Source organism: Stenella coeruleoalba, assembly GCF_951394435.1.
Source record: "Stenella coeruleoalba genome assembly, chromosome: 15".
Lineage (NCBI taxonomy): Eukaryota > Metazoa > Chordata > Mammalia > Artiodactyla > Delphinidae > Stenella > Stenella coeruleoalba.
The window spans coordinates 14018727-14040734 of NC_137161.1; the positions used below are offsets into that span (position 1 = coordinate 14018727).

General features: G+C 40.3%; 1 protein-coding gene across 1 annotated transcript in view; it reads right to left on the reverse strand.

Moving 5' to 3' along the window:
- EYA2 (EYA transcriptional coactivator and phosphatase 2) overlaps nt 1-6952 on the reverse strand; it is a 270332-nt gene extending 263380 nt beyond the window's left edge. The window contains exon 1 of the mRNA XM_079944468.1: nt 6933-6952. The gene's annotated coding sequence lies outside the window, so the exon portion shown is untranslated. The remainder of the gene's footprint in view (nt 1-6932) is intronic.
- Between the last annotated feature and the right edge of the window lie 15056 nt (nt 6953-22008).

The following is a 22008-nucleotide window of genomic DNA, read 5'->3' on the forward strand; positions in this document are numbered from 1 at the left end:
TTAGCAAACGGAATCCAACAATACATTAAAAGCATCATATGCCATGATCAAGTGGGATTTTTTCCAGGGATGCAAGGATGGTTTAACACCTACAAATCAGTCAATGTGATACACCACATTAACAAAATAAAGGATAAAAATCATACGATCACTCAGTAGATGCAAAAAAGCATTTGACAAAATTCAACATCCATTTATGATTAAAAGAAACCTCTCAACACTGTGGATATAGAGGAAATGTAATTCAACATGATAAAGGCCATACATATATGACAAGCCCACAGCTAACATTATTCTCAGTGGTGAAAAGGTGAAAGCTATCTGTTTAAAATCGGAACAAGACAAGGATGCCCACTTTCACCAATTTTATCCAATATAGTATTGGAGGTCATAGCCAAAGCAATTAGGCATAAATCAATAGGAGAGAATATAGAAAGCCCAGAAATAAACCCATGCATATATGATCAGTTAATTTACAACAAAGGAGACAAGAATATACAATGGGGAAAGGTTCGTCTCTTTTGATAAATGGTGTTGGGAAAATTGCACAGCCACAGGCAAAGCAAATGAAACTATACTCCTACTGAAAAGGCAACATACTGAATGGGAGAAAAATAATGTAAATCATATATCTAATAACCAAAATATATAAAGAACACATATAACTCAATAGCAAAAATCAAACAATTTGATTAAAAAATGGAAAGAAGATCTGAACAGACATTTTTGCAAAGAAGACATCAGATGGCCAGCAGGCACATGAAAAGATGCTCAACATCACTAATCATCAGAGAAATGCAAATCAAAACGAAATGAGATATTACCTCATCTGTGTTAGAATGGCTATTATCAAAAAGACAAGAAACAACAAGTGTTGGTGAGGATGTAGAGAAAAGGGAGGGAACCCTTGCGCACTGTTGGTGGGAATGTAAATTGGTGCAAGCACTATGGAAAACAGTTTGTTGGTTCCTCAGAAAATTAAAAACAGAACAACCGTATGATCCAGCAATTCCACTTCTGGATATTTATCTGAAGGAAATGAAAACATTTGAAAAGATATATGCACTCCCATGTTTGTTGCAGCATGATTTACAGTAGCCAAGGTATGGAAACAACCTAAGTGTTCATTGATGGATAAAGAAATTGTGATATACGTATATATACAGTGGAATATTATTCAGCCATAAAAAGAAGAAAATTCTGCCATTTGCAACAACATGAATGGACCTCAATGGCATTATGCTAAGTGAAATAAGTCAGATAGAGAAAGACAAATACTGTATCATCTCTCTAACATGGACTCTAAAAACAAAACAAACAAACAAACAAAAACCCAAAGAAAACCCAAGTTCATAGATACAGAGAACAGATTGATGGTTGCAAGAGGGGGGTGCTGGGGATGCGGGTAGGTGGGAGAAATGGGTGAACTGTCTTTTTTTTTTAAATTTAAATAAATTGAACTTTAAAAGTCACAGCATTATCAACCAAGTGATAGGTATGGGGGTGAAGTGGTGTTTGGGAATTGTGGGAAAAAATAAACAGTTAAATCCCAAAGATCTAACAAGTGATGATAAAGGAACTGACCTATTATTATTATTATTATTATTTTTATGGGGAGAGGGAGTGAATCAGAGTAATGAACAGAGCCATAGTCCATGGATAGGCCACACCTAGGGCATGGTAAACTACTCTAGGTAAACCTAGAGTAGTATGTTGTAAATTAAGTAATGAGAATTCTGCAGAAGCTGGAAATCTAATCAGAAGTTACTAGGTGAACCAGAAATATCCAGAAATTTTTAAAAACAGAGAGAGAAAGAATCTTGGGGAATGGTACTAAATCTTGGATGGGCATTTAATAGAATTTCAATAGAATTTCAGGGTCAGAGTGACCTTGCTTAGTTGAGTGTGCTGAAGTCTGTCATCCTTAACTCTTGTGACACTCAGTTATTGTAATAAACATTTTTGCAGTCACAACTTTGTCTTCTATTTCTTTTAAGGAACTGACCAATTATTAACTCTCTGCAACCACCTCTGTAACCAAGAATTGCAACATGAAAATACTGACCTCCTTTCTAACTAAGATGGGATAACAGGGACCAGAGTTACCCTCCTGTTTTAAACAGTCAAAAACCTAGACAAAACGGAATGACAAGCGTTTAAAAGACACTGGAGATCAGATAACGAAGAACTGTATTCCTTAATAGATGGGAAACAAACAAGGTGAGCCCTACCATTGTCCCAGCTCACTACCTTGAGAGAGTTTCCAGAACAGGGAGGGAAAACACAGGCAGAGCCCAGCTGACTCCTTGAGTTGAAAGGCAGAAATGAGATTCCAGGAAGACCAATGCAAAAAAGTAAAAGAAATAAAAAAGAAAAAAACAAAAAGAATATGTGTGAATACACAAGTACTTATAAATATCCAGAGAACTGTCCAGAAGAATTTGTATATTAGAAAGATCTGGAAAGATTTATATCTTAAAAAAGAAAACACGTAGGGCTTCCCTGGTGGCGCAGTGGTTGAGACTCTGCCTGCCAATGCAGGGGACACGGGTTCGAGCCCTGGTCTGGGAAGATCCCACATGCCGTGGAGCGACTAGGCCCGTGAGCCACAACTACTGAGCCTGCGCGTCTGGAGCCTGTGCTCCGCAACAAGAGAGACCGCGACAGCGAGAGGCCCGTGCACCGCGATGAAGAGTGGCCCCTGCTCGCCGCAACTAGAAAAAGCCCACGCACAGAAAAGACCCAGCACAGCCAAAAATAAATAAATAAATGAAATTAAAAAAAAAAAAAAGAAAACACGTATATATTTTAAAATATAATGTATATTTTAAATGTATATTTTAAAAGAAAGCAATGACATAGTATTTCAATATGTAATGTATATACTATATATTGTAGCATACATAAAACATATAATATATAATACCATATATTATAATACACTATATGATATACTATAATATGGTATTACACATTACAGAATATGCTATTATTGATAAAATGCCAGTTGTTTGCAGAATGTCTCTCATTTAGATTAATCTGGTGTTGTCTCATGATTAGATTCAGGTTATGTATCTTTGGCAAGAATACCACAGAATGATGATGTGTTCTTCATAGCACACATTTTCTTTTTTTTTTCCACATCTTTATTGGAGTATAATTGCTTTACAATGGTGTGTTAGTTTTTGCTTTATAACAAAGTGAATCAGCTATACATATACATATATCCCCATATCTCCTGCCTCTTGCATCTCCCTCCCGCCCTCCCTATCTCACCCCTCTAGATGGTCACAAAGCACCGAGCTGATCTCCCTGTGCTATGTGGCTGCTTCCCACTAGCTATCTACTTTACATTTGGTAGTGTATATATGTCCATGCTACTCTCTCACTTGGTCCCAGCTTACCCTTCCCCCTCCCAGTGCCCTCAAGTCCATTCTCTACATCTGTGTCTTTATCCCTGTCCTGCCCCTAGGTTCTTCAGAACCTTTTTTTTTTTTTTAGATTCCATATATATGTGTTAGGATACGGTATTCGTTTTTCTCTTTCTGACTTACTTCACTCTGTATGACAGTCTCTAGGTCCATCCACCTCACTACAAATAACTCAATTTCATTTCTTTTTATGGCTAATATTCCATTGTATATATGTGCCACATCTTCTTTACCCATTCATCTGTCGATGGACACTTAGGTTGCTTCCATGTCCTGGATATTGTAAATAGAGCTGCAATGAACACTGTGGTACATGACTCTTTTTGAATTATGGTTTTCTCAGGGTATATGCCCAGCAGTAGGATCATAACACACATTTTCAATTTGTCTGGTGATATTAACTCTGATGCTTAATTGAAGTGGTATCTGCCAGGCTTCTCCACTGTCCAGTTACTCTTTTTTTCCTTTGCAATTAATAGGTATTTTGTGGGGATAAACTTTGAGACTATGTACATATTCTGTTTCTCATCAAACTTTCAATGCATTAACTTATTTATTCATACTCTTTTCTTTGATGGGTATCATCTGTTACTATCTATTTATTTTCATGACCAGACTGTCCCAGATGCGGCCAGTGGGAGCCTCTTCATTCTGGCTTCTGTGTCCATGTGACATGTCCCCATCATTCTTTGAGTACTTCCTTCTCTTCTGGCACAAGATGCTCAGGTTCATCTTCTACTTGTCTTGATCCAGTCCTGGAATTAGCCATTTCTCCAAAAATCTTCAGTTCCTTACAGTGGAAAATAATTTTTAGAAACCAACATCTGGGCGCTAAGTGTGTCCATCGCTACCGTTGTGTCTCTGCTTTCAGGCCCCCTCAGTAGACAGAGCTATATACACATATACAGACAGACTCGTATACACACAGATGCATGTACATATATATGTATACATACAGATGCATATACACATACCGATATATCAATATTTAGGAGTGTGATAAGCTGATTCCATAATTCATCTGACAAAAGAGGAAACGTGTGACAAAAACATCTTAAAAATGAGTAACAAATTGCCTGACCAGATATCAGAACAGATAAAGGAGTTATAGTGATTAAAACTGAAAAGTGTTGGCATAAAGACACAAACAGATCAATGTAATAGAATATGGAGTCTAGGAACAAACACATATTAATGCAAATTTGTTTTGCTCAGTGGGGAAAGTATGGATCACTCAATGCTGTTGGAACAATCAGTTTTCCATTGGGAAAGGCTAATTCTTACCTCTCTTCAGTCATTAAAACAAATTCCATGTGTAATAAAATAAAATACATATTAAAAAATAAGAAAGATATTAGAAAAATAACATGGCACTACTTCTGCAACATTACGGCAGGGAGGCCTTCCTTGAGCAAAATCAAACAACAACAACTAAAACAAAACAAAATAAACAAAAAGGCAAAAGCTATAATGAAGAAGATTGATGAATTTGACTACAAAAAGTTTAAAACTTTGTATAGCAAAAGAGATCAAATTAAAAGACAAGGGACAGTTTAGAAGAAAGATTTGCTAAATATAAAACAGAATACATTTATCAAGAGTTCCTACAAATCGGTAAGAAAAAAACAAACAACCCAGCAGACTAGTGAATAAAGAGTATGAATATGCAGTTAATAAGCCACAAAGGGGAAATGGCCAATAAGCACTTTAAAAGATGCTCAACCTCGGGGCTTCTCTGGTGGCGCAGTGGTTGGGAATCCGCCTGCTGATGCAGGGGACACGGGTTCGTGCCCTGGTCTGGGAAGATCCCGCATGCCGCGGAGCGGCTGGGCCCATGAGCCATGGCCGCTGAGCCTGCACGTCCAGAGCCTGTGCTCCGCAACAGGAGAGGCCACAACAGTGAGAGGTACCGCCAAAAAAAAAAAAAAAAAAAAAAAAAAAAGATGCTCAACCTCATTAAAAGTCAGGACTACCCAAAATAAAACACACTGAAGTATCCTTTTGTACCTGCAGGTTGGTAAACACACAAAAAGATGAATAATAACCGGTTTGGCTACAGTCGTAAGCAAATGGATATGCTCATAAAGTATTGGGATATGTATATATTATTCAGTCTTTATAGAGGAAAATTCAACAATAATAATATATGTATGTATATATTTATATATACTTTAAAATTTATGTATTTATATTCTTTTGTTTTAAATTTTTATATATTCATATAAATTTAAGGTGTGCATATCTTTTAGCTCAGAAAGTCAACTTCTATTTATCTATCTTAGAAAAAGAATCATGTAGGGGCACAGGAAAGCATATACAAGGATCTTCATCAAAGTATTGTAATAGCAAAAAATTGGAAAGCAGTTAAACCGATAGGGAATTGGTTAAATAAATTAGAGTATAGAAATTATATGCAGCAGTTAAAAAGAATGAAGTAGAGGTGTATGTTCATAAACACATAACAGGATATATTACTAAGTGAAAGGGAATTACAAAACAAATATGTAAAATATGGTCCCATTTATGTAAAAATAAAAATCCCACAATACACAACTCTCTTTCTCCTCTCTCTCTTTTGCTCCCTCCCTCCTCTGTCTCCCCCAACATATACTCTGAAAATGTACATATAAAGCTAATACCAGTGGTTCCTTAAAGGGAAGGGGCTTGGTTTTAGAGGAAGGGTAGAAGATGGGTCAAGGGAAAACTTCACTTTATTTGTATTCTTTTTGAAATGATTTTTAAAATGATGATAATGTATTAGTGTATTATTGGGGTAATTAAAAATAAATTGTAAAATGATCATTTCAAAAAGAGAAATTATTTTAGGTTAAAATAATAATCTATGCAAATCACATAGCACAGACTTGGTACATAATAAAATGCTAGCTATCATTATTCTATCTTGAGGTATGTGATTTTTGGACAAAATCCATTTCCCAGGAAGCAGGATTCCTGGTTCCTGGCTTTATCACTGCTCCCATTTCTGATTCCAGGGGCTCCTCTGAAAAATGAAAGGGTGGGACTACAGTCTTTCTCAGCATTAAAGAAGTTCTATAATTAGACACATTTGCAAAAGTCCTCATAAATGAATTCTGTATTAGTTTTCTATTGCTGTGCAGCCAATTATCATAAACTAAGTGAACTTAAAACAACATGCATTTACTAGCTCACAGTTTCTGTGGGTCAGGAGTCCAGGCACAGCTTCACTTGGTCCTCTGCGCAATGTCTCACCAGGCCACAGTTAGGGTCTAGCCAGGCTACGTTTTCACCTGGAGGCTTAACAACTCGGGAAGGACCTACTCCCAATCTCATTCAAGTTGGTGGCACAATTCATTTCCTTGTGGCTGCAATGACTGAGGGCCCAGCTCCTGAAAGGCCATCAGCTGGAGGCCACCCTCAGATCCCGGAGGCTACCTGCAGTTTCCTGCCGCGTGGTCCTCACCATAGGCAGTTCAATTCATCACAGAAAGCTCACACTCACCCTAGAGAGTTCACACTCACCTAGGGAGATCATGAGACAGGCTGGGACCTGGCACCTGGACCCTTTGCTGTAGTGCTTGCACCTGGACAAACATCTCCTCCAGCGACGGCGTACAAAGAAACTAACAGGACTAAAAATAACCGCACGCATGCACAGCTGGGGCAAAATACGAACAGTAAGATACAAAAAGGCCACAAGCCAACTGCCACTTCTGAGCTGCCTGGAGCAAAAGCAGGGTCCTGTACATGATCCCTGCACGCAGAACCAGCAACGGGGTGGCCGGGCCACCTGAGCCACGCCCCCAACCCCACCCACCGATCTGCCCCACCCCCTCACCCCATTTAAGGGACCAGCCCACCCTCTTCCGGAGCTAGCAAGGGCACCTTTTACCAGCTCTTCCTGCCTTGTGCTGCATCTTGAGTCCCAATAAAGCCTTCCTGAATTTCTCATCTGGACTCATCAATTTCTATAGATTAAAGAGTTCAAGGATCTGGGTCAGTAACACTCACACTCACCACAGAGAGCTCACGTAGCTGTTTGCTTCAAGGCCAGAATCTCTCTCTCTTACGCTAGTGCGTGCTAGCAACAGGGTTCTCTCTCTCTCTCTCTCTCTCACACACACACACACACACACACACACACACACACACACACACACACATAAAATCTTTATATACATATTTTATATATAAAATTCCTGTGAAGTTTTATATATATATAATATTTATATTAATTCAATAATATATGTATATATATAAAAATCACAGGAGTGCCCACCTTCACCTTTGCCATATAATGTAACCTAATTAAGGGAGAGACATCCCATCACCTTTGCCAAATTCTACTGGCTAGGAGCGAGTCACAAGGGCCCCCACACGAGGGGAGGGAATTCTACAGGGCGTTAACATCAGGGAGGAGACCACGGGGACCATCCTAGAATTCCTCTGGCCACAACATCTCTAAGTTGCAATTATTAAAACAACAATCCTCTATCTTTCCACTGACAAAATTATTTAGACAGTGGAATAGGGGGAGGAAAGGGGATTTATCAGGAAGGCAGAATTTTGTTTAGACAAAATAGAGTTTTGCAGCCAAGATGACAAAGTTTAACTGCTAGAGTTTTTATTTTATGATTCAGAGCCTACTCTATACACTAATTTAAAATCGTCCCTTCAAGCCATAGAACACTGAAAAATACATATTTAAAGAGCATGTGAAATTGAATCACCTCTAGACAATTACTCTGAAAAATTAATTCTTGCCTGATTATTTAAAAAATCTAGTCCATCATTTGGATCCCATTTTTCCCATAATTTTTTGTACAGTTATATTAAAAATCAAGGCTCTAGGTATCTCTGGCATGCTTGGAGGGCAAAGTTAAGACTGAAGGACTGAATAAAACGAGTCCCCTTTGAAATGTGCATTTAGGCAGTGATCATTTGCATGAAATTGTGTGAAGCAAGGAGGATAGGAGGATAGGAATTAACCTGATATTCTTTCAAAAAATATGACAATATCAGCAAAGAAGCAGGCTCAGATAATAAAGACGGACAGGAGAAAGAGGAAGGAAGAAAGGATCTTCCCACTGACAGTTGCATGTTAGGATTGCGTGGAAATTCCACTGTGGTTACCAAGGTCTCCCTATCGGGTGCTGGATTTGCAGTGCTGGATTGTAAACTTGCATCCCAACTGTACAGGAGGGCACCATCCCACGCCAAGACAACTTTGGCCTCTCGTAAAGAGAGAAACAAACAAATCCGCAAATGCTTTCAGGAGCTGGCCTCTCTCGTTCTTCTTAGTCTCCCAGCAAATGGATGATTTGCCCCAACAGTTAAGACAAATGTTTCTGTTAGGGAGCCACTTTCCAGGCGAATAAACATCTTCAGCAGAAGTAAACATTAAGGGTGTGAGGACAGGGCAACATAAAGTACTTTCCAACCAATGTTGCCAGTGAAGTCGAAATGTAGTTATGAGTGACAGTATTCTAAAGCAGCTGACTTCAGGGTGGATTTTGTTTGTCCAGTGTTACAAAAAATTGTTTTAAAAAATTACATGGCGTCATGAATAATAATACAAAATTCTATAACATCTGGACTCCTGGTTTCTCCTGAAATAACTGGAACACCTATCAATAGTCAGCTTCTATTCCTGCCTAACGGGCACCAGCTAATGGAGCTGAGTAGTGGTTTTTTCTCACCAGGTCACCAGTCTCCACCACTCCCTGTGTTGTCGCTCCTGGACTTCTTCATTCATATATCTTTTCTCCTTGACCCTTACAGTCATTTGAACTTGCAGCCCTTCGTTTGATGCATATCTAAGCTTTTTAACTTGGCGAACATCCAGGCTGACCCTCTGATTTTACAAATGGGGAAACTGAGGCAATCACATAGTTAGGTAAAGGCTGAACTAGGTCCTGGTGTTCTGACTTCTCTAAGCGACTTCTTCCTCTGCTGTGGCCCTGTTCTATTTCTCCACATTCATCGTTAGGAGTTGAAATTCTCAAGCTTTCTCTCCAACTAGGCAACTAAAATGTGTTATTGAATTTTCTCCTTTTTTATTGGAGAAGACTTGGTTGGTTGCCATCTATTTTAGCAGAAATCCTGCTCTAAGGCTTTTGACTCCTCCCATTGGAATTCCTCTCATTGGAATTCATAATTTAGGGCAGTGTCTCCAAGGTGGAGTAGGTCAGATTATCCACTGGGATCAAGGAAAACAACATAAGAACTTCTAAGCACACTTTTTTTTTAAGCACACTTTTAAACTAAACTAATAAGAAAGATATTCAGCTCTATTAATATTTAATATTCCATTTGGCAGTGATGCCCCCTTTGACTGTGAGTTAGATAGTGTTGGGTCCTTTAGGGGGTTTGAGACCTTCAGAGGGAAGAGCTGGAGTTTTCCAATGTTGAGGGGCTGGAAGCAACATACTTTCATTCATTCACTTATTTGTCACGTGTTGAAGGTAAGTTGATTAACTTATGCTACTTAGAAATTAACAAATGCTACTCAGAAATCATTTGTGTACCCTCTCCATTCTCGGAAAACTATGCATCTTCACCCTATAGTTTTTGGAATATCTTTCACATTGACAGTGGAAGTGATTATAGCAGCCCTTGAAATGGGTTTTTAGGTTTGGGGAGGAACTGAGAAATTTTCTCTTTCCCAGTCCCCCAGAGCGAATCATCTCATATTGGTAGGTTCAGACTTTCAGATCTCCGCCAGTCCACCATTCACTGATTTGGTGGACGCTGTGGTCTTTAACTGGGAGAATACAAATCCTGGTGCACTGTCCTGTTGCAGGCTAGCAGCCTCCTAGAGCCCTCTGGCAATAAGAGCTCAACTGAGAGTGCCCGATACGTGGATGGCATTTGACGAAGAGCCCCACTGAATGGCCTTCTGAAGTGGCTGCCCATGTAGAGGAGACAGCTGAGTGACACCAATGTGCCCCAGTCAACTGCCCTCATCAGTTTACAGGGCCCAGGGCAATTGTACAAATGGAGGCCCACTTGCCATATGTCTAAATATAAAAATATTAAATAAAGCATTTTTTAGCCTCCTACTTTTACAAATATACCTTACAATGACCTGGAAAGCCAGGTTCAGATGTAGAATTCTTGAACTTCTCCATGTTCTGGCTGGGATGTCACCCAGCTCACCTCCCTTTTCCTCCTATACCTCCAGCTCCATCCTACCACAAGCAGCTCTGTGCACACATTTGCACGTGCCAGCCCATATGCGCTAGCTCTGACCCCCTGCCCTTGGCCTCCTCTGGGGCTGCAGGGCGTGGACCTTGCTGATGCAATCTGTTCTTGGAAGGATGGCCCTGGGGAAGAAGCTCAAACGGCCCTGGGGAAGAAGCTCAAACAGCCCTGGAATGAAATTCCAGGATCCGGGGTGGGGGGGTCGGGGAGATGATGCGTGGCCTCTGGGTGTGCACATCCCCTTCGCCTCGCTGACTTCTCCCCCACGGAGAGGGCACAGCTGGAGGAGGACCAGATGGGGGCTCTGTGGCCACTCTAGCTGTAATTGAACCAACCCTTCCCAAAAGGCAATGAACAAGTGGCCAAAGAGATTCCTTGGGGAGAAGATGATAAGAATCATGCAGGCAGAGAAAGAGGGCAAAGCTCATATTCCTCCTACTCCTGCCGTTTGGTCAGCACACGCTTACTCAGGGCCTTCAGGGTAAGGGTGGCACTTAAAAATGAGAGAGAAAAGGATTGCTTTCTGAAAGAAAATTGGACTACAGAGAGAACACTTTGAAAACAAATGTTTGGAAATATTCTTGTTCAGGGATTACTGTTGATATATTTACATTATTCAAAAGTATGTAAATTACCTATATAAATGCTCAAAACTGTACCCAATTTAAGGACCTGGAAATGGCTTTTTCTCATATAATTTAAAATCATCCCATTGTATATAACAAAACAAAACAAAAAATAAAATCATCCCAACCTAACATTTCAGTGGATTTTAAACTCATGTGTTACAAGCGTAAAAATTCAACACTTTTCAATTTGTTTTGAAGAACAATAGCTTAACTTCATGGAAGACAGAAGTAACCAGACGGATTTCAACCAAAACCTTTGCAAAATTGGTGTATGGAATGGAAAAGACGGAAAGCATTTTTAAAAATAACTGCAGCAAGTAAAACCCTTCTTCCAGTTGGAAGACATATCTTTATGAGGTTATTTTTCCATTTTTGACAGCCATTAAAATCAAGTATTGATTTTAAAATCTAACATATAATTATAAACCAAGAATTTAAAAATAATGAAGGCTATTAAGTCACACTGTTTTCAATATTCAAATAGTAATAATGGTTTAATGAGAGTAAAAAGATATTTTAATGTCATTGAGTCATTTTTTTCAAAATATTATTTTTTTCTTCCTTATCACTTCCTCTTACACTTTTTCTTGCATCTACTTCACCATTCACAGAATATGTTAATAGAGTAGAATATGTATATAATTTGTAAATAAATAAATAAATAAATATTGGGGTGGTTGTTTCAAAATTTTGTACCTGATCAGGAGTTTGAAGAGCACTGGTTTAGGATAGAATGTGATCCAGGATGAAACCACAAGTGGCCCCTTTGCCATCGACACTGGCAGGTCTATCTGAGAGTGGTTGCTTTCTTTTTATTCTTCTTAAATCTTTGCAAATAAATTATACCATCTGGTTCTGGGGGAGGGTGGGGCCGGGGTTGTTTGTTAGTCTATTGAATTCAGCACTCAGGAGCCTCTGGTTTCGATTTCATAAGTGGAGTGATGCAGGCAGCCAGAGTCACAGTTTGCTTTTGTTTAAACTCTTGGTTTTTAGGACTGATCTGAGGAATCCTGTTTACTTAGTCCCAAAGAGAGAAGTCACTGCTGAGGGCAAGAGACAGCAAAAGCCACCAAGCAGTAGTGAACATGCTGGTGCTCTGGGAGCAAGTGTTCGATAACAGATGTAAAAAAACTAACAGTAATAATCACCATCAGTTATAGAATGCTTATCCAGCGCTGCGCCGTGGGCTTTATGTGTGTTCAATCAACACAACATCCCTATACGGTAAGAACGATAATTCACCCAATTTTCAATTTTGCATTTTGAAATAATTTTAGACTTTCAGAAAAATTGCAGAAATAGTACAGAGTTCCCGTATGCCCTTCATCCAGCTTCCCCTAATGTTAGCAATTTACATACCATAGTACAAGTATCAATTTCCAATCCCAGGAAATTCACATTGGAGCAATTCTCTTAACTAAACTACAGACCTTATTCAAATTTCACCAGTTTTCCCACTCACGTCCTTCTTCTGCCCCCAAATCCACTCCAAGAACCAACATTGCGTTTAGACATTTTGTCTCTTAGTCTCCTCCACTCTGTGACAATTTCTCCACCTTCCTTGTTTTTCATTGCCTTGGATTGATAAGTAGTGGTCAGTTATGTCTTTCCATTTGGGTTAGTCTGGTGTTTTCTCAGGATTAGTTTGAGGTTGTTCATCTTTGGCAAGAACGCTGCAGAAGTGATGCTGTATCCTCAGGGCATCTTATCAGGTGCTACATGATGTCCAAATGTCTTATTACTGGTGATGTTAACTTTGATCACTTGGTCAGTGTTGTGCCTGTTGGGTTTCTCCACTGTAAAGTTATACGGTTTCCCTGTGTAATTAATAAATATATTGGGGGGTGATACTTTGAGGCTCTGTGAGTATCCTGTTTCTCTGCAAACTTCCTCCCACTGACTTTAGCATTTGTGGGTAGATCTTGCCTGCAATAATTATTACTGTGGCGTTTGCCTAATGGGATTCACTCTCATTTCATACATGAAGCAAATGAGGCTTACAGAACTGAAGCCACTTGCCCAAGGCCACAAAACCCATGACCCTCTTCTGCTCAGAATCCTGCCATGGCCTCCACGTCAGGCAGGGGAAGAGCCGAAGTCCTGACAACAGTCCTGAAGACCCCCCACAATCTGGCCCCCACGATCTCCCTGACTTTATTCATAGCCATTCTCCCTGTCACCCACTTCCCCTGGGCCACACTGGCTTCCTTGCTCTCCTAGAAAATACTCCCACTTCTGGACCTTTGCACTGGCTGTTACCACAGCCTGTAACACTCCCTTCCCCCAATGTCTGCTGTGTGCACTTCTTCACTTCCTTGAGTCTTTGCTCAAATATCACCTTCTCAGTTCTCTGACGACCCTATCTATCCCACCCACAACCCTGGCACTGTTTATCCTCCTTCCCTGCTTTCTTTCTCTCCACCCAATATGCTATTTTTACTGATGTTTTGTGTGTGTATGCAAATAGGTGTTATTGATTGCCTGTCAACCCTCCTAGCTGGATTCTCCATGAGGCCAGGGAGTTTGTGTGTTTGGATTACTGCTGTGTCCCCAGCGTCTAGGTTAGTGCTGAGCACATAGAAGACATTCAATAAACGACTGTTGAATGAATGAATAAGCTTTGGAACGTGAATGAAGGACTCAGGGATATTCTATTTACAGGTAGCAGAAAAACACAACTCAAACTGACTTTTCTCTAAAGGGAGGTCAGAGCTTCTCCTGAGTGCAAGACTAGGGATGGGGAAGGCTCCAGAAGGATGCTTTCAGAACTCTGGTCTTACTTCTCTGTGACATTCTCAGCTCCCTGGGTCTGCTGCATGTGCAGCTCCGCCAGGAATCTCTAGAATCATCTTTTTCCCTAATTAATTCAGCTGCATTTTGACGACTGAAGGCTTCACTCTCCAGTGGGCTTCACCAGGTGGTGGCCCCTGGCCACTGCAGGCTCACATCACCCTCACATCAGTGCTTCCAATGGAAAGAGAGGACTTCTTTTTCATAAGCTTTCCAATAAAATTCTGGGACTGGGGCTCACAGGCTCAGGTTGCATTCAGTGCCCATCCCTGAACCAATCACTGTGGACAGAGGGACCAAATTCTCTGGCTGGCCAGGCCTAGGTCATATGCTCACTCTTGGTACTGGGGCTGAATCATCCCCTCCAACAACTGCCAGGACTGAAACTTGGAGAAGCGGGCTTCAGAAGGAAAACTGGGGTTTCTAAAGGAAAGTGGAATATATGCTGGCTGGGAGAAAACATAACCCTTCTGTATGTCAAATGTTATATACCCTCCCTGGTCACACCCACTGGGATTCTGCTTCTTTAGGTCTGGGGAGGGGTCCAAGCATTTGTATTTTTAGGAAGAATGCCAAGGGCATTTTGATTTACAGCCAAGATTGGGAATGACTGGTTTATGGAATTTGCTCTAACCTCCCTGGAATAAGAAGGGGGCCCATTTCACAAATGTGATTCTAAAGTTTCTCAGCTAAAAGGCATTGACAGGAGTTCACATCCATTATGTTGGAGACTGTGGTAGGGGACATCTGTTACACTGTACGCTCAGCATCCTTTCCTTCCTCCCACCTAAGGGCCATCAATTTCACGGCCCTGCCTCTCCTACTTCAGGGCTGACCATGTTACTCAGGAGAGCAAATCAGAGTCATCCATCTCCTGGCTATTGTGATTGGTTCAAGAATGGGTACCTGACTCAAGTCACGCCATAGAAGTCCTTTCTGGGACTTTGTTTGGAGATGTCTGGGAAGTGTTGCTCCATTTACTTATACAAGTAAGGACCATGTGAGCCCAGAACTTGACAACAGTGTTTATCTCAAAGTGGGAAAAGACCTGCCTGTAAACAAACCAACCTAAAGGAGAGAAAAGGGACTAGTGATGTGTTGTTAGTGTCCTGAGTTTGGCCACGACTGAAGCTGACACAATGATTAGACTTTCAGTTGCCTGGGCTAACAAATTTCCTTTGTTCTGTTTAAGTCAGTTAGGGTTGTGTTTCTGTAACTGGAACCAGAGGAGTCCTGATTAACTCAGTGTGAATTACAACCACCTCAACTTTAAGATGAGGTAAAGAGTGGCATAAGAAATGTCTTGAACTTTGAAGAATAATCCATCCCATACATCTGTACAAATATTATATTCACGTCAACCTGTATACTGAATACCTTCTAGGTACAAGGCATGGTGTGAGACACTATGGGACAAGTAAGGAACATCTTAAAGATGAATAAGACATGGTCCAGCCCTTGAAGCCTGTAAAATGCTGTGCAGTCATTCTTAAACTTTGTGCATAAATAAATATCACCTGGGGAACTTATCCCTAGTTCTCTGGGTCTCAGTCCCAGAGATTGATTTATTAGGTCTGGGGTAGGGACCAAGAATCTGCATTTTTTTCAAGTTTTCCCCACCCTTCACCTTGCAGGTGATTCAGACCCCACTTTGAAACTGATCTAGTAGGAGAGAAGGAGAGAAGAGCAACAATGAGGCAGAAAAGAATTCGAAGAAATAATGCTGAAAATGTGATGAAAATTTGCTGAAAGACACAAACTCCCAGATTCAGGGTGCTTAATGAACACCAAGAAGAATACAGATATGAAAGTTCATGCTGAAGTCAACCTGAAGAGCAAGTCATGAAAGCAGCAAGAGAAAAACAACATATTACAAACATGGGCAAAGATTGGATTAATGTTTGACGTCCCATTGGAAAACACAGAGCAGAAGAGTGAAGCCACATAATTAAAATGTTGAAAGAGAGAAAAATAATTGTCAACCTAGAATTCTACATCCAGTATGAATGTATTCTACATTCATCAAGAATGAAGGATATTATCAGATAAAAGAAAACTAAAAGTATTTGTTTTGCCAGCAGTTCTGCTTGTAAGAAATGCTAATGGAAGTTCTTCAGGCCAAAGGGAAATGCTGCCAAATGGAAACTTTTTGCCTTAGAAAAGAATGAAGACCATTGCAAATGTTAAATAGCATGAATACCAAAAAAGTCTATGTTTTTGCTATTTCCCTTTTAATTTCTTTATAATACATATCTCTGTTTAAAAAAATATTATAACACTGTCTTGGGTATAATGTATGCTGACTTAATACAGATAACAATTATAGCATGAAAGATGGGGGAATGTGGACCTATACAATTACAGTATTTTTACATTTTACATGAAGTGGCACAAGGCTAATTGTAAGTGGACTATGAAAAGTTGAGAATATACATTGTAAAGCAACCATTAAAAAATAATGCAAAGATGTATAGTTAAAAGTTAATGCAAAAATTAAATAGAATTATAAAACAAATTGTTATGGACTGAATTGTGTTCCCCCTCCCCCAAATTCATATGTTGAAGTCCTAGTCTTCAGAACCTCAGAATGTGACTGTATTTGAAGATGGGGGTCTTTAAAGAGGTAGTGAAGTTAAAATGAGATCATTAGGGTGGACCTTAATCCAATATCACTGATGTCTGCATAAGAAGAGGAAATCTGGACACAGATGGGCATAGAGGAAAAGACTATATGAAGACACAGGGAGAAGACAGCTAACTAGAGGCCCAGGAGTGAGGCTGCAGAAGAAACCAACACTTTGATCTCTTCAGACATTTAGCCTCCAGAACTGTGAAAAAATTAATTTCTGTCATCTAAGCCACCCAGTCTGTGGTACTTTGTTATGGCAGCCCAAGCAAACTAATACACTAGTTAATACTTTTTAAAAGGGAGAAGAGGAGGAATAGAGGAACAAAAAAATCAGAGGAAATTAATTGAAAATAAACAATAAAATGACAGATCGAAGCCCAATCATAAAAAATTATATTAAATAGTAATGGTATAAACATTCTAATTAAAAGGCAGAGACTTTCAGATAAAAAAGCAAGACCCAATAATGTCCCTTCTACAAGAGACACTCTTCACATATAAAGACACAGATAAGTCAAATATAAAAGGGTGGAAAAATATATATAAAATCTGCCAACAGTCAGTGTAAGAAGGCAGGAATGACTATACTAATAGGAAATAAAATAGGTTTAAAGTTTAAAAAAAAAGGGAAAATTTCAAAATGATAAAAGGGTAATTTCAACAGGCAGACATAACAATTGTAAATGTGTATGTGGCTAATAATAGAGCTTCCAAATAAATGAAGCAAAAATTGACAAAATTAAAGGGAGATATAAAAGATTCTACAATTATATTGTAGACTTTAATATTCCTCTCTCAACAATTGAGAAAACAAACAATTAGCAAAGCCATAGAAGATTTGAGCAACACTATCAATCACAATGACTTAATTTGTATTTATAGAAAATTATATTCAACTGCAGAATATAAAATTCTTCTCAAGAGCACCATAATGAACCCAACTTCAGTCTATCTACAAAGATTGAAATCATACAGGTTATGTTCCCTAATCACATGGAATTAAATATCAATAACACTAAGATATCTAGGAAAGTTCCCAAATATTTGGGGATTAAACAGAACACATTTCAAAGAAGAAGCCATGAAATAAATTAGAAAATGTTTTAAACTGAATAATAATGATAATAAAACACGTAAAAATTTATGGGATGCAGTTAAAGCAGTACTTAGAGGAAAATTTGTATCTTTAAAAGTTTATGTTAGAATATAAAAAAGATTTATATCTTAATTATCTAAGATTCCACTTTAAGAAATTAAGAAAACCAAATTAAAAGGAAGGAAACAATAAACAAAAATCAATGAACTAAAACAAACAATAGAGAAATCAATGAAACTAAAAGCTGGTTCTACGCAAAGGTCAATAAAATTGATAAATATTTAGCTAGACTGATCAAGAAAGAAAAAAAGGATAAAAGACTAATTTCCAGTATAAGTCATGGAAGAGGGAACATCACTACAGATCCTAAAAATAATAAAAGGGTAAGGAAGAGAATAGTATGAACACCTTTATGACATAAATTTGACAACTAGATGAAATGAGCAAATGACTTGAAAAGCACAACTTAAAAGAATGGATGTGTGTTATACAGTAGGAAACAGCTGAACTGTCTGCTTCCAGTGCCCATGCTCCTAAGCACACCATCCATAATATAAAGTCTGCTTATGAGTATTCTCATTCCTGTTTTAGTCTAACATGAAGAAATATTCTAAGTTAACTATTCAAAGGTGAAGTGAATTCCCTCTAAGGGTTTACACAGAAGCTGGGTGGCCACTGGGTGGGGGGAGCTTGTGGGAGAGATTCAAACCTCAAAATGTCTTATTTATATCTTGCACCCCTCAAATATTGGAATCATTACTTTTACAGATGTGTGGCCAGCGGGAGGGGTCAAGTGTTGGGAAGGACGTTGCATCACTTGATTGCAGCTCTTTTTAAAAAATTTTTAAAAATTAAATTAAATTAATGTATTTATTTATTTATTTTGATTGCAGCTGTTTTAAAAAATTTTTTTAATTATGTATTTATTTATTTTGATTGCCGTTCTTGATTGGGAATCCTGGAACCCTGCTCTTGGCAATCTTGAGTAAAAGAGACTTTATGGTAAGGCTATCAGGAGCTCATGGAATTGTTGGAAAGGCTGCAAAACACAGGAGAGGAACAGGCAGGACCAAGGACACTGCAGAAGGAGGCAGGAATGAACTCAGCTGTGTCTTTTAGTCACTCTGAGCTCAAATTCCAGAGAGGGAGCCCCTGTTGTCCTAGCTTGGGTCCCTCCTACGCCCTCTCCTAGGCCAGAGGTAGGTCTTACCTGATCAACAACACTGATGTGGTCCCTAAGACACATACAATGGGGGAAGAGAAGTCATAGTCCTTGGACTGGATATGGAAGGAGAGATTAGAAAATCATTCATTCATTCATTCATCCAGAAAATGTTTAATTTGTGCCTATGGGGACCAAGCTCTAGGATGGCCACCTGGACCAGACCCAGGTAGGAAAGGTAAGAAGAGACAAATTCTGGCTGGCAGGGATCTGCGGCTAACTTTGTCCACACCCCGAGCAGGCAGTGGGGTCCAGTGGATGCCGGATAGACTTGGGTTGGCATCTCAGCTCTGCTCCTCTCTGGTGACTTTGGACAGGTCCACTCACTGCTCTGAGCCTGTTTTCTCCTCTGTGAAATGAGAATAAGAATCCCTACCTCCAGGGCAGGAAGCTGTGTGGTAGAGCCTGAAGATTATATAACTTTGGGGGATCCTTTTTGAGAATAAGGATAGATATAGGTCTGACTGTTGCCAGTGTTACCACACAGGCCCTTATGAGCTTTCTCCAGGGGCCTCTCTTTAACTTTAATAGCCTCAAGGTAAACCCACTTTTGCTTACCTGCAGCGTTTTTATCTTTATTTTTTTTATGATGAAATGAAATAAGGCACGTAAAGAACTCAGTGCCGTGTCCTAGCGCAGAAATGCTCGTTACAAACAGCTAACAGTTAAATAGCACTTTCCGTGAGCCAGACAATGCTCTAAGCACTTAATAGAAACTAACTTGTTTAATCCTCACAGTGGATTTATTGGGGAGTTGCAACTGACTACTCCATTTTACAGATGAGAAAATCGAGGCCCCGAGGGTTAAGTGACCTGTGCCACGTCTCCCAACTTGTGAGTGATCTGGCAATCTGGCTCCAGGGTCCCGGCTCTTAACCACTTGGACTTTATGGCTCTTGTTGAAAGGCAGGGGTTTTTATGACCTTTTCTTGAATATCATGAGCATGCCCCATTGCAAGAAAGTCTCTCTAAGCAAAATGAGACCTTTATCCTGTAATGTAGGTGAAAGCCCCTTTGGAAACCCAGAAGCCTGCTTTCTGAAGGTCACACTCCTGGTGAAAGAAAACTTCTCCTCTCCCAGGGAGCTCGTGTGAAAACGCTACCCCCCAGAACACGTTACACGTGACCTGCTTGCCAGAGCCCCAATTCCCCGACATTACACAGTGAACTCGGAACTCAATTAACTTCCGCCTCTACTTTATATGATCTCTAATGGGAAAACCGGGGACAAATCCAGTTGTATTTTCCATGGAATTTACCTACCCGTAGAAGCAGACTTGCAGACACTGTCTTATGTGCGGAACTTGTCCCATATGATTCTTTCCAAGGTGGGATTTGTCCTCCTATGGGGGATGGCCATGGCCCGCCTGCAGGGTGACGACTGAGGTTGCTGAAGGGTTAACTCTGCCCATTTGCTAGAAGCACTTGGGCCGTTTGCTACAAGAAGCACAGTTTTTTTTTTTAAAAAAAATGCAGGGCATGGTGTGCAGTGGCCCTTGGTACAAGCAACCTCTTATCTCAGCTGAGGAATGAAATCATTTGAATGAATCGCAGCAAAGGGCATGATGACCAGAGGGGCCATCTTGTCCTGGAAAAGCATCTCTGGGTCCTTACACGAATTAGAGGAGCATATATCACTTGAATGGGTTTTGCTGGAAAACGTGATTACCAAATTGCTTTCATAGGGTTGTTTTCTAGATCTGACCTTGAAGGCAATGCTTCTCCCCTCTCTCCCCACTCTCTGCAAAGCTGTTAACTCATCAAATTTGAAGGCAATTCAGAATCTTCAGTCTCCTTCAAATCCTGCAGTGGCTTCTCGCGGCCCTTGGGAGAAAGCCTCAGGTGGTTCAGACGCCCTGCGGGACCTGCTTCTGCTGGCCTGACCTCCCAGGGTCACCTCTCACATTGTCAGCTCTGATGCAGCACCTCGAGTCCTGAATGTTCCCCAGGTCCTCCAAAGCATCACAAGTTCTCTTTGGTCTTCACAGCCTTTGCCTGGAACTCTCCTTTCCTTCCTTCTTCTCCCAGAATCAGGTTTTTTTTTTTGCTGACTCAGCACGATTGCTTCTTCTGGTAATAGCATCTCAGTCTCCTTGGGAACCCACCCTCCCCCAGATCTGTCTACATAACTTGGGTAGCTGTGATCACACTACGGAAGTGGAATAGGACCTGCGCCTGGCATATATATATATATATAAATATATACATACATACATATCTCTTACTGGTTCTGTTTCTCTGGAGCCCTGTAAGAGCCTGCTACTTCACAGCATTTACAAGTACAAGCTATTGTACCAATCCAAGATTTGCAATAATTCTTAAGAATGAAATAAACAACAGCTTCCTAGGAATGAAATCCCTGAGTGAGCTGGACAATGTAGATTGACATACCCACACTCCCCTTTCTTCTCCACTGCAGGGTCTAGAAAGCTGCAAACTACATTTTCCAGCCCCTACCCCATCCGCCTTTAGACGGCTTCCTCTAGATTCTACCGACAGGAGGCGTTGTGGAGTTAATGGAAGGAGGGAGAGAAAAGAGGCCATTTTCCCAGCTCCTGGTGATACCTTTAACAGGTGACAGTGGCAGCACCAGCTGTGGTGGCAGAGTGACATGTGGCTTCTGACCCTGCCCAGGCAGCCGGTTCCCATCAGCAGCAGACTCAGAGGCACCATGCCTGTGGACTCCGGTAACCTCACATCCTCTGTTTCGTTCCTCCAGCCCGGTCAACACCTTAATAATCAATTCCCTGCATTAAATTCCCTCAGTGAAATACGAGATTGGATACTTACTGATAAAATGAACTGGTGTAATACACACTTTGGGGTTATCTACCCTAGCCCATGGTCCGCTTCGCTGAGAACATCCTCCAGTGACCCATGGAAGGAATCCCGGAAGCCAAGTGTTCACCATGTGGCTCCCCCCACCCCCCTCTTTGGCCATTGTTGACTCACCTGATTGAAGACGAACGGTCAGATTTGTCCTCCAGGGAATTAGAACATGTGACCCTCAATCACTGAGTGGTCTCTGC